This window comes from Coregonus lavaretus, assembly GCF_964263955.1.
Source record: "Coregonus lavaretus genome assembly, contig: HAP1_SCAFFOLD_344, whole genome shotgun sequence".
Taxonomy (NCBI): domain Eukaryota; kingdom Metazoa; phylum Chordata; class Actinopteri; order Salmoniformes; family Salmonidae; genus Coregonus; species Coregonus lavaretus.
Window position 1 is genome coordinate 263548 of NW_028164355.1, and position 9761 is coordinate 273308.

The window sequence follows — 9761 nt, forward strand, 5'->3', positions numbered from 1 at the left end:
CACAGAAACAGATCCAGATTCCTATTGCCTTTACGAGTCGTCTTTGACCATATCCAGTTAATCACATATAGCGGTTGGTCTTTCAGTACATTTTATGAAAAATGTTTTTGTGTGTTTTTTTTTTAAATTTCCTTGACAGTCGGCCATTCGAGTGCATTATGTAATTCTATGGAGAACATCTCATAACCACATTGCAGACCCTTTCTTGCTGCCTTATTTTGTGCTATTTGCGATCTCTTTAGGTCACCAACACCTGCATTTCTCCAGACAACAGTAGTTCATTTGACTATGGATGAGAGCTTGTGAGATTTGTTTTAGAATTTTCTCTACCCATCCCATAGGTATAAACACTGGTAATGGCTCTACCTTTCCCTCTGATAGGCTTTGTTTGCCATATTACACCTAATTTATATGTACACCTATCCAATCCTTTCAACATGTAGGAGTGCTTAGTGTCGATTTAGGATTCAACATTTAAACTGTGCAACACTCCCCAAATTTGCGAAAAGTAAACATTTTGTGTTTATAATGTTTTGTACGGTATGCCTTGACAAAAAACAAACAGAGTAAACATTAATTTTTTTATTCTTTGTTTTCATTGCATGCGAAAATACAGTAACTCCCTTCTCACTCTTTCTTACCCAATCTACTCATCCATCTTGAAGTTTTCATCCCTTCCCTGCTCTTCTATCACCCTCTCAGTTCCACCTCCAGCTGGCTCCCTCTTTTTCCTCTTCTCCAGTCTCTTCCTCTCCTCTTTACTCCTCTTTTCTCTCTTCTTCTCCTCCTTTTATTGAATCTTTCGCTTCATCTCCAGGAGCTCAGCTTGAGCTTTCTCTCTCTTTTTCAGCTCCTCAGACCACTTCTTCTCTTTCTTAATCCTGTCTTTCATCATGGCATTGTGTATCTTAATCAGCCCCTCTAACCTATTTTTCTCTGCCTTTTCCTTCTCCTTTCTATCCTTCTCTCTCTTTTTCTGTTCTAAATTGTCCCTCTTTTTCTCAGCCTTCATGGCTTTCTTTTGCTCTTTCTCTCTCGCCTTCATCTCCTTTCTCTCTTTCTCGTCACCGTTCAACATCTTATTCAGTTTCTTATTTTTCTCTTTTTCCTCCATCTTTAAAAACGTGACTTTCTGCTTGAGGTTCATGGCCAGAAAGCCCACTCGTCCCAGGATGGTCTCTGCTCTCTCTGATGAAACCGTCCCATTGGAGCTCTTGGAATGGGCACGGTCCGCCTCACGCTTCAAACCCTCCCTCGGGCTCACCTCCTCCTTGACGCTCCTCTCTTCACTCTCAATGTCAATGCCTGTCCAATAATCCTAACAGGAAGACATTGACTCTAGATGTAATATTGTTCCAATGTGGCACATTCAATACACATTTGAGTGATCAACATACATTGATGGCCTCATGGGGCACACAATTTGGGGGACAGTAATTGAGGTAACTTGTTTATTTGTATCCCAAACCGATTTTATAATAGCCATAGATGTTCTACCTGGGTCCACACCAAACGTAATACAAATGTTAACCCTAGTAAGCGGTGATGTTTTGTCCTATGAGCATAGAGTAGAAGGGTTGGGGTCAATTCCATTTCAATTCCAGTCAATTCAGGAAGTACTTAAATCAATGCTTTGAATTGAAATGGAACAGACCCCCAACCCTGTAGAGTAGTAGTGTAAAATAGGACACCTACCTTTGCCTCTTCCAACGTCCAGGGCCTGGGTTCCTCATCCTCTGACCTGCATATGGAGGCTCTCACTCTAACAGGCGTCTTAGTGGCCATGCAGAGCAGAGGGGTTGCCAGAGTTAAGTTAGCATCTGGGACCAGCTGGTGAGCATGAGGGCAGCGATCCACCTCTTCACTAGTGCCCTTCCCTTTCTGCTCTGGCTGCTTGTGGTCCTTGTCATGGATGCATGCCAGGCTTGGAGGAAGTGCTAGGACAGGGCTTTTATCACTCATCAGTTCCTCTCTCTTGACAGTGGATGCAACTGTACTTGCCTCTGTGTTAACTGAGCACACTGTGGTGTCTTCAACTGTATCCTCTGGCTGCTTGTGGTCATTGTTGTTGTGAATGCATTGCAGACCTGGAGGACTTTTATCATCCCAGGTGTAAATGGCAACAGTTGCCTCTGTGTCGACTGAGCACTTTGTAGTGCACTCAACTGTCTTCCATAGCTGTTTGTGGTCATTGTTGTGGGTGCAGGTCAGGATTAGAGGCAGTGTTGCAGGTGCAGGAGGACTTTTATCAGCCAAAAACTCCTCTGTGTGGACAGTGGACACGGAAACGGCTGCTTCCCTGGCAACTGGACACTTGTTGGTGTCCTCTACTGCCTCCCCTGGCAGATTGTGGACAGTGGATACGGAAACGGCCGCTTCCAAGGACACTTGACTCTTGTTTGTGTCCTCTACTGCCTCCTCTGGCTGCTTGTGTTCATTGTCTAGAATGTGTGGCAACTTTGAAGGCAGCATTGGAGCCGGGCTTTTATCACCCAACAGGTCCTCTCCCTGGACAATGGATGTGCCTGCAGTGATCGCTGTGGCAACGGAGGACTCGGTGGCATCCTCTTTTGTCTCCTTGGTCAGTTTGTGGTCAGAGTCTTGGATACATGGCGAGCTTGGAGGCAGTGCTGCAGGGTCAGGAGGGCTTTGATCAGCTGCCATGTCCTCTTTGAGGTGAGTGGACACATCATTGTTTGTTTCACTGGTAACTGGACACTTGGTGGTGCCCTCTACTGCCTCCCCTGGCAGTTTGTAGTCAATGTCAAAGACAAGTGGCAGACTTGGAGGCAGCATTGGGACAGGGCATTTAGCTGCTGATCTGTACACTCCAAAATCAACAGTAGCTGTACCTGCAGTGGTCTCTGTAGCAACTGAGACCTCATAGGTATCCTCTACTGTCTGCTCTGGTGGCATGAAGTCGTCGTCAAAGACTGTTGGCAGGCATGGAGGCAGCACTGAATGAAGACTTCTAGCTGCCCATCGATTCTCTCCCTTGACAGTGGCTGTGGTAACAGTGGCCTCTATGGCAACTGGGCACTCTGCGGCTGAAACAGCAGGCTGGGAGGTTTCGAGGAAATTGAATGAATTGCCAATGAACCGCTGAGCCAGTGGTGGGAGGGAGTAAGGATAGAATCTGTCCTCTTTCTTGACATTAGATATTGCCACTGGAGCAACTGAGACCTCAGTGGTGCCCTCTACTGTCTGATGTGGCTGCATGGAGTCTTCTTTAAAGAAGTGTGGCAGGTATCGATGCAGCATTGAGGAAAGATGTATATCTGTCCATAGGTCCTCTCGTTTACCTGTAGATGCATCTGCAGTGGCCTCTGTGGCAACTGGGTACTCTGTGGCTGAAACAGCAGGCTGGGAGGTTTCGAGGAAATTGAATGAATTGCCAATGACCCGCTGAGCCAGGGGTGGGAGGGTGTAAGGATAGAATCTGTCCTCTTCCTCGACATTAGATATTGCCACTGGAGCAACTGAGACCTCAGTGGTGCCCTCTACTGCCTGATGTGGCTGCATGGAGTCTTCGTCAAAGAAGTGTGGCAGGTATCGATGCAGCATTGAGGAAAGATGTGTATCTGTCCATAGGTCCTCTCGTTTACCTGTAGATACATCTGCAGTGGCCTCTGTGGCAACTGGGCATTCAGCAGACTGGCAGGTTTCAGGGACAAAGTATGAAAATACAATGAACCGCTGTGCATCCTGAGCGCGTATGGCCAATGGAGAGGGGGGATGCAACATGGTTGGTATAGGCCTCTGATTGGTGAAAGCCAGTGGTGGGAGGGAGTCAATACAGGGAGCCATAAACTCAGTGAGAGGACAGTTGCTCACATCTCTCACATTCTGTGTGAGAAAAGAAACAGACATGATGAAAGTGATCACATTCAGTACAGACATACATTACATACTGTATGAGTCAGCACTATTTACTTATACATCACACATATATATAATATATATATATATATATATATATATATATATATATATATATATATATATATATATATATATATATATATATATATATATATATATATATATATATATATATATATATATATATATATATATATACATTATATATCTAGTGTCCTCTCAGATGCTCTGCACCAGTCTGTCCCAACCCTGGGTCCCCTAGCCAATGGGCCAACTAAGTGTAAAAATACATGCCCCACACCCAGCATAACATTTGACATTTTAGCCATTTATCAGACTTTTTTATCCAGAACGACTTATAGTTAGTTAGTGTATTCAACTTAAGGTAGCTAGGTGAGACAACCACATAATCCTGATATGAACGTCTATGATAGAACGGTTGTTTATTTTTTATGACAAGACAACCATAAGAACTGTGACATAAATACACTGAAACAGACAGACACGATACAACACATTTAGACAAGAACAGTTATAAATAGGGGTGTAACGATCCATCTACTACATCGATGTATCGATTTATATTCCTATGATCCAACTACATCGATCTGTGCTCGGCGAGTTGGCCTTTTGGACAACATATATCAATCTAACATTGTTTTAAAATGTAATAAATCGATTGTATCGATACTAGGAAATAACCCATTGGATTTAAGCACGTCAGACTTTATATGGATGTTTTTTCTTAGCACTTTTAATGATAAAGGCTTTAAACATTACTCGATTCAGTCTGCCTATCCGTGACGTCATCGCCCCGCGCCAGCAGCAGCACAAAGGCGCAAAGACAACAAAACATAGCATGGCGGACAACAGAGGAGAAGCCGACGAGCGAGAAATTATCAAGCCACCATTGCGGTCCTTACAAGAAACAGGAATCTAGGAAACTTCACCTGCACTGTCCAGTATCCAGGTATTTATTTCAGTCACACTGGTTGAATTTTTGGCTAAAAGGTTACTGAATCGATTTCAAGTCACTGAATCGTTTCGGATCGTATCGTTCTAAATGGACCAATATCGTCCTTGAATCGTATCGACAACCACAAATCGTGATACAAATTGAATCGTTGTTAAAACGAATCCTTAAACCCCTAGTTAAAAGCATTGCCATGGTGTAGCCTAATACAAAAAGAAATAAGGACAAAACATTGTTAGCTTACATTCCATGTGTTATGGAACATTTTGCCCTTACAATAACGTATATTTGCTTTAATTAATATTGTTAAATAGAACTACGTTGTAGTAAGTGGGTGTTGCTAACTAAATAATAATGCATCTCTTTACAATGTGCACACGTTTTCTTCCCAGCTACTTACAATTAAGCAAGTGAGAATCCTGCTCCAGATATGTTTAAGCAATAGGCCTATCTGAATTACTAGTAAAAAGTTGGCTACTGGAATAGCGACCAAGTTCAAATGAATCGATTTAGGCTGTTCTTATCATTTCGTGAACAACCTCCTTTATGACATCATCATTGTGATGCAAGGGTAGAAAATGACTCTATATCCATGCAGGACCTAACTTGTACAGTTTCATCTATTTTAAAAACCAAGGAGGTAAAACGCCAGTCTTCTCTTTGAGTGCCCCTGAGTGCACCTCAATTTAAATAGTTCTATCAATTGAACCATTTGAAATGGATGTCCATTCAATTAAGAACATATTATTCTTATTAGAAATGAATCAGCTACAAATTAGGTAGGCGTACTTGTTTTTTTACACAACCTACTCTTTTGGTACATATTTATTGAGATAATTGATTACAACATATGTTGGTGATTAACACAGAGAGAGGTTTTTTTTTCTGTCATCAATAGAATGCATTAGCCATTAGGCTGGCTCAAAACAATTGTAACATGACATCTCAGGTGTCAGGATGCAGCATTTTCTCACAAAAAGAGGACTCAAGCAAACTATCTCTCTTCAACAGTTTCACTAGTCATGTTAGGTCTACTTAAAATGTCACATTCATACACAAGTAATTTGAAAATAAGTTATACTACTGAAACACATTCACAATAAGTTATATTACAACCTACCTCTGAAGTAAGCAGTGTGTTCTCTCACTAATGAAATAGGACATTAATAATCTGTCAGTGGTTAGTTGAATCAGTCTCTTTGCACTGTTCAGTTTGTCTGTGCAACAGGTAACCTTCCAGAATCGGAATCTTGTGATGTCACAATGCAGTCCCCATTGCCATGGTTACCCACAGAAGCTTTCATGTGTAATCAAATGCTGGCACAATTTCGTTTATTTATTTTAGATTTTTTCTACCTATGCAGCACAGTCATACCTAATATATACAATGAATCCATATAACCTAATTTTTTATTAAAATAAAATCCTGTAACTCATATAAAATGGTTGACCATTCAAACGACATGTGTTTTGCCTAATGTGTTTTAGATATCATAACTAATGTTAATATTCATCATCATCATCATCAATAAAATACATAGGCTACCTTACTACAGTAAAACAAGTCTTCCATAGTCTATGTCACCTCAGTAACAAAGTTCCAAAAAAGAAATGAGGGTTCAAGAATACATCTCTCTTCAATGGCCTCAGCTATTAGCCATATGATCAACAAGGTCAAATGCAGCACTAAAATCAAGAAGCAGCTCATCCACAAGTTTATCTTGGTCAAGTGACCTGAGCCATTGACCGATTAAATCAACCAGAGATGTTGCAGTCGAGTGATCCTTACCGTATCTTTACGGTACGCATGCTCATAGAGGGATAGAATTAGCTAGATGTGTAATTATAAAGGACCAAAAAATGTAATTGAAGAGTAGGTGTCATTGATGTTTAGCATTTAAGTTCAATAAATTATTAAATAAGGAAATCAATATCAGCTGACTATAGAACAGTATTGTTTAAAATTATGTTTGAACATTTTCTTATCCATGTCTTTCCAGTTGATGTAACCAAACTGACAAACTTTGTTGCTCAAGAGTGTCACACATTCCTCCATTCATTCTCTATCATATTCCCCTCCATCATATTCCTATATCATATTCCCTCCATCATATTCCCTCTATCATATTCCCTCTATCATATTCCCTCTATTATATTCCTCTCCATCATATTCCACTCCATCATAATACTCGCTATCATATTCCCTCTATCATATTCCTCTTTATTTATAAAGGGAATCCCAATTGAGACCAGTGTCTCTTTTTCAATGGTGCCCTGTGTTATATCAATTAACAATCCAAACAGCTTAAACAGATAAAATTACATACAGAGCAGAAAATATATAGAGCAAAAATATTAGACTTGAACACATACATTTCACAATGAACAGGTCTTGTATTTAACCAGTTGAGCTGACAACCATTTTGCACTGTTTCACTTGGGCTTTAGTCATCAATCTAGCAAGAGGGCAATATTTTATTAATGTAGTGGTGTCCCTCCCCCCAGGAAGCTATGAACTTTAGCTTTCACCTGGAATTGTTCATTTATGTCCGAGAAAAAAAACACTTTTCAAACCATATGATCTAGTACACAAGAAAAGTATAATACAAACGTCTTTACTACTTTGCCAAACATTTCATAAATAAATAAAAAAAATAACATTTCATGACATTAGTGGTAGTCAAAATCTGTAAAATTTGTGAATGTCTAAATTAACATTTGGCGCATTTAACCAGTGTGCATCCCTCCTATAGACAATGGGAGAAGGGCTATGTAAAGGTCTCGATTTTGTCGTTCTGAACAAATGTTTGACTTCCACACAAAATTACTTCTTGACTTATTTTAGGTTTAATAATAATAATAATAATAATAATATGCAATTTAGCAGACGCTTTTATCCAAAGAGACATACAGTCATGCGTGCATAAATTTTTTGTGTATGGGTGGTCCCGGGGATCGAACCCACTACCTTGGCGTTACAAGCGCCGTGCTCTACCAGCTGAGCTACAGAGGACCACTGTTTAAGGAAGTGTGTAGGTCGCATTCTTTATAGTGGAGCTATGAATAATAATAATAATAATAATAATAATAATAATAATAATAAATAATAATAATATGCCATTTAGCAGACGCTTTTATCCAAAGCGACTTACAGTCATGCGTGTATACATTTTTACGTATGGGTGGTCCCGGGGATCGAACCCACTACCTTGGCGTTACAAGCGCCATGCTCTACCAGCTGAGCTACAGAGGACCACAAATAAGTTATGTATTTAGCTCTGCCTGCTCGAGACAAATTCAGTGATTGCTTTGCCATGTCTGTGCCGTGAAGCAGTCAAGCTGGATAAATGTTTTTCCTGGAACGCCCCTTTGACTTAACGTTGCAGTTAAGTGATATAAATGGATGTAATGATGCAGCCGACCACCAGAGGGAGGCAAATACAAGTTTATTCGACAGAGGACGTTTACGTGGTTCTAGGAAGGTCTGGATGGATGTCTTCTGAAATATAAAACGGTGGGAAATCAATCAAATAAGTAATGTAAACATTTACATGTTTTTTAAAGAAATTCTAGTGCCCGATTTCGGGGACTGTCAGCCTAAGAGGTTTTAAGTATTAAAGAGATCTAATGAAACAAATCCTCTCTGTCACATTCCTTTCAATATATTCCCTTATCATATTCCCCTCTATCCTAAACCCTCTATCATATTCCTCTCTATCATATTCCTCTCCACCCACTCCTCCTCCTTCCTCCTCTCCCTCATCTCAGTGCAGCCCCTCTCCATCCACTAGAGCAGGAAGTCTCTGGGCTCAGTGAGGTCCAGCTCAAACTGAAGAGAGGCCGTTTTAAATCTCTTCACCTTTAGCTGTTCCTCCAGCCTGGCAAGTACTATCTCCTTGTCAACCAAGCAACCTGATCTGGACTTTGAGATGATCTGACGTCTCTTTTGCTTGAGACATTTCTCTTTGCTGCTCATCTCTTGAGTATTCCAGCACACTAATGTCCTTCTTGAAGTAGCATAAATCTGAGGCTACCTCTTTTTTCAGATCCTCATGTGCTTCTCTTATAGGTTTGAATGTGTGTCCTCTGTCGTCTCACCCATCTCTGCAGATCACAGAGATCAGCTTACTGTCCGTCTCACAGAACAGCTTCAGAGCCTCTCCATGTTCACGACATTCATCACTCTACTGTTTCCTCTCTCGGCTGTAGCTCTCTGTCTTTTAGCATCTTCCTCCAGTTTCAGCTGGTAGGCCACGTTCCTGATCAGTCTGTTGATCTGGAAGATTCTGTCTCTGACCAGAGCCCTGCCCACTTGACAGAGTTGGTGTCCAGCATTCAGGCTGTCTTGGAGGCATCTCTTGCAGAAGGTGTGCTGATAGCTTAGAGACACAGGCTCAGTGTAGATGTGTGTGCAGATGGAACAGCACAGGTGGTCTGCCAGGTCAGAGGAAGCTGTGGCCATAATGACTGTGCTCGTGCTCAGTGTGTGAGAGACAAAGAGGCAGTGTCCAAATACCCATATTAGAGTAATAAATAGTATGTAAAAACATTACGTTTTATAGTATGTGAAATTTAGAAACTATGCCGCGTTCACATGCTAGTCGGACCTAGGAAACTCTGAAATGTCCGACTTGCTGTTCGTTGAATGTGGCACGTGTATAACTACAACCAGTAAGCAAGCCTGACATTTCCGGGTTTCCAAGTTCCGACTAGCATGTGAACGCTGCAATAGTACTCAGAATTCGTCATCTAATGCGCGATTGCATTGAGTCATTCGTTCATATCGGTACAGCGCATCAATTTATCTGACTATCAGCTGTTGCCAAACAAGTGAGTCAGAAAAGAAGAGTGAATTCTACTAGATCAAAGGCGAAATTAGTATGCAGTTTAAGTATGTATTACGCTA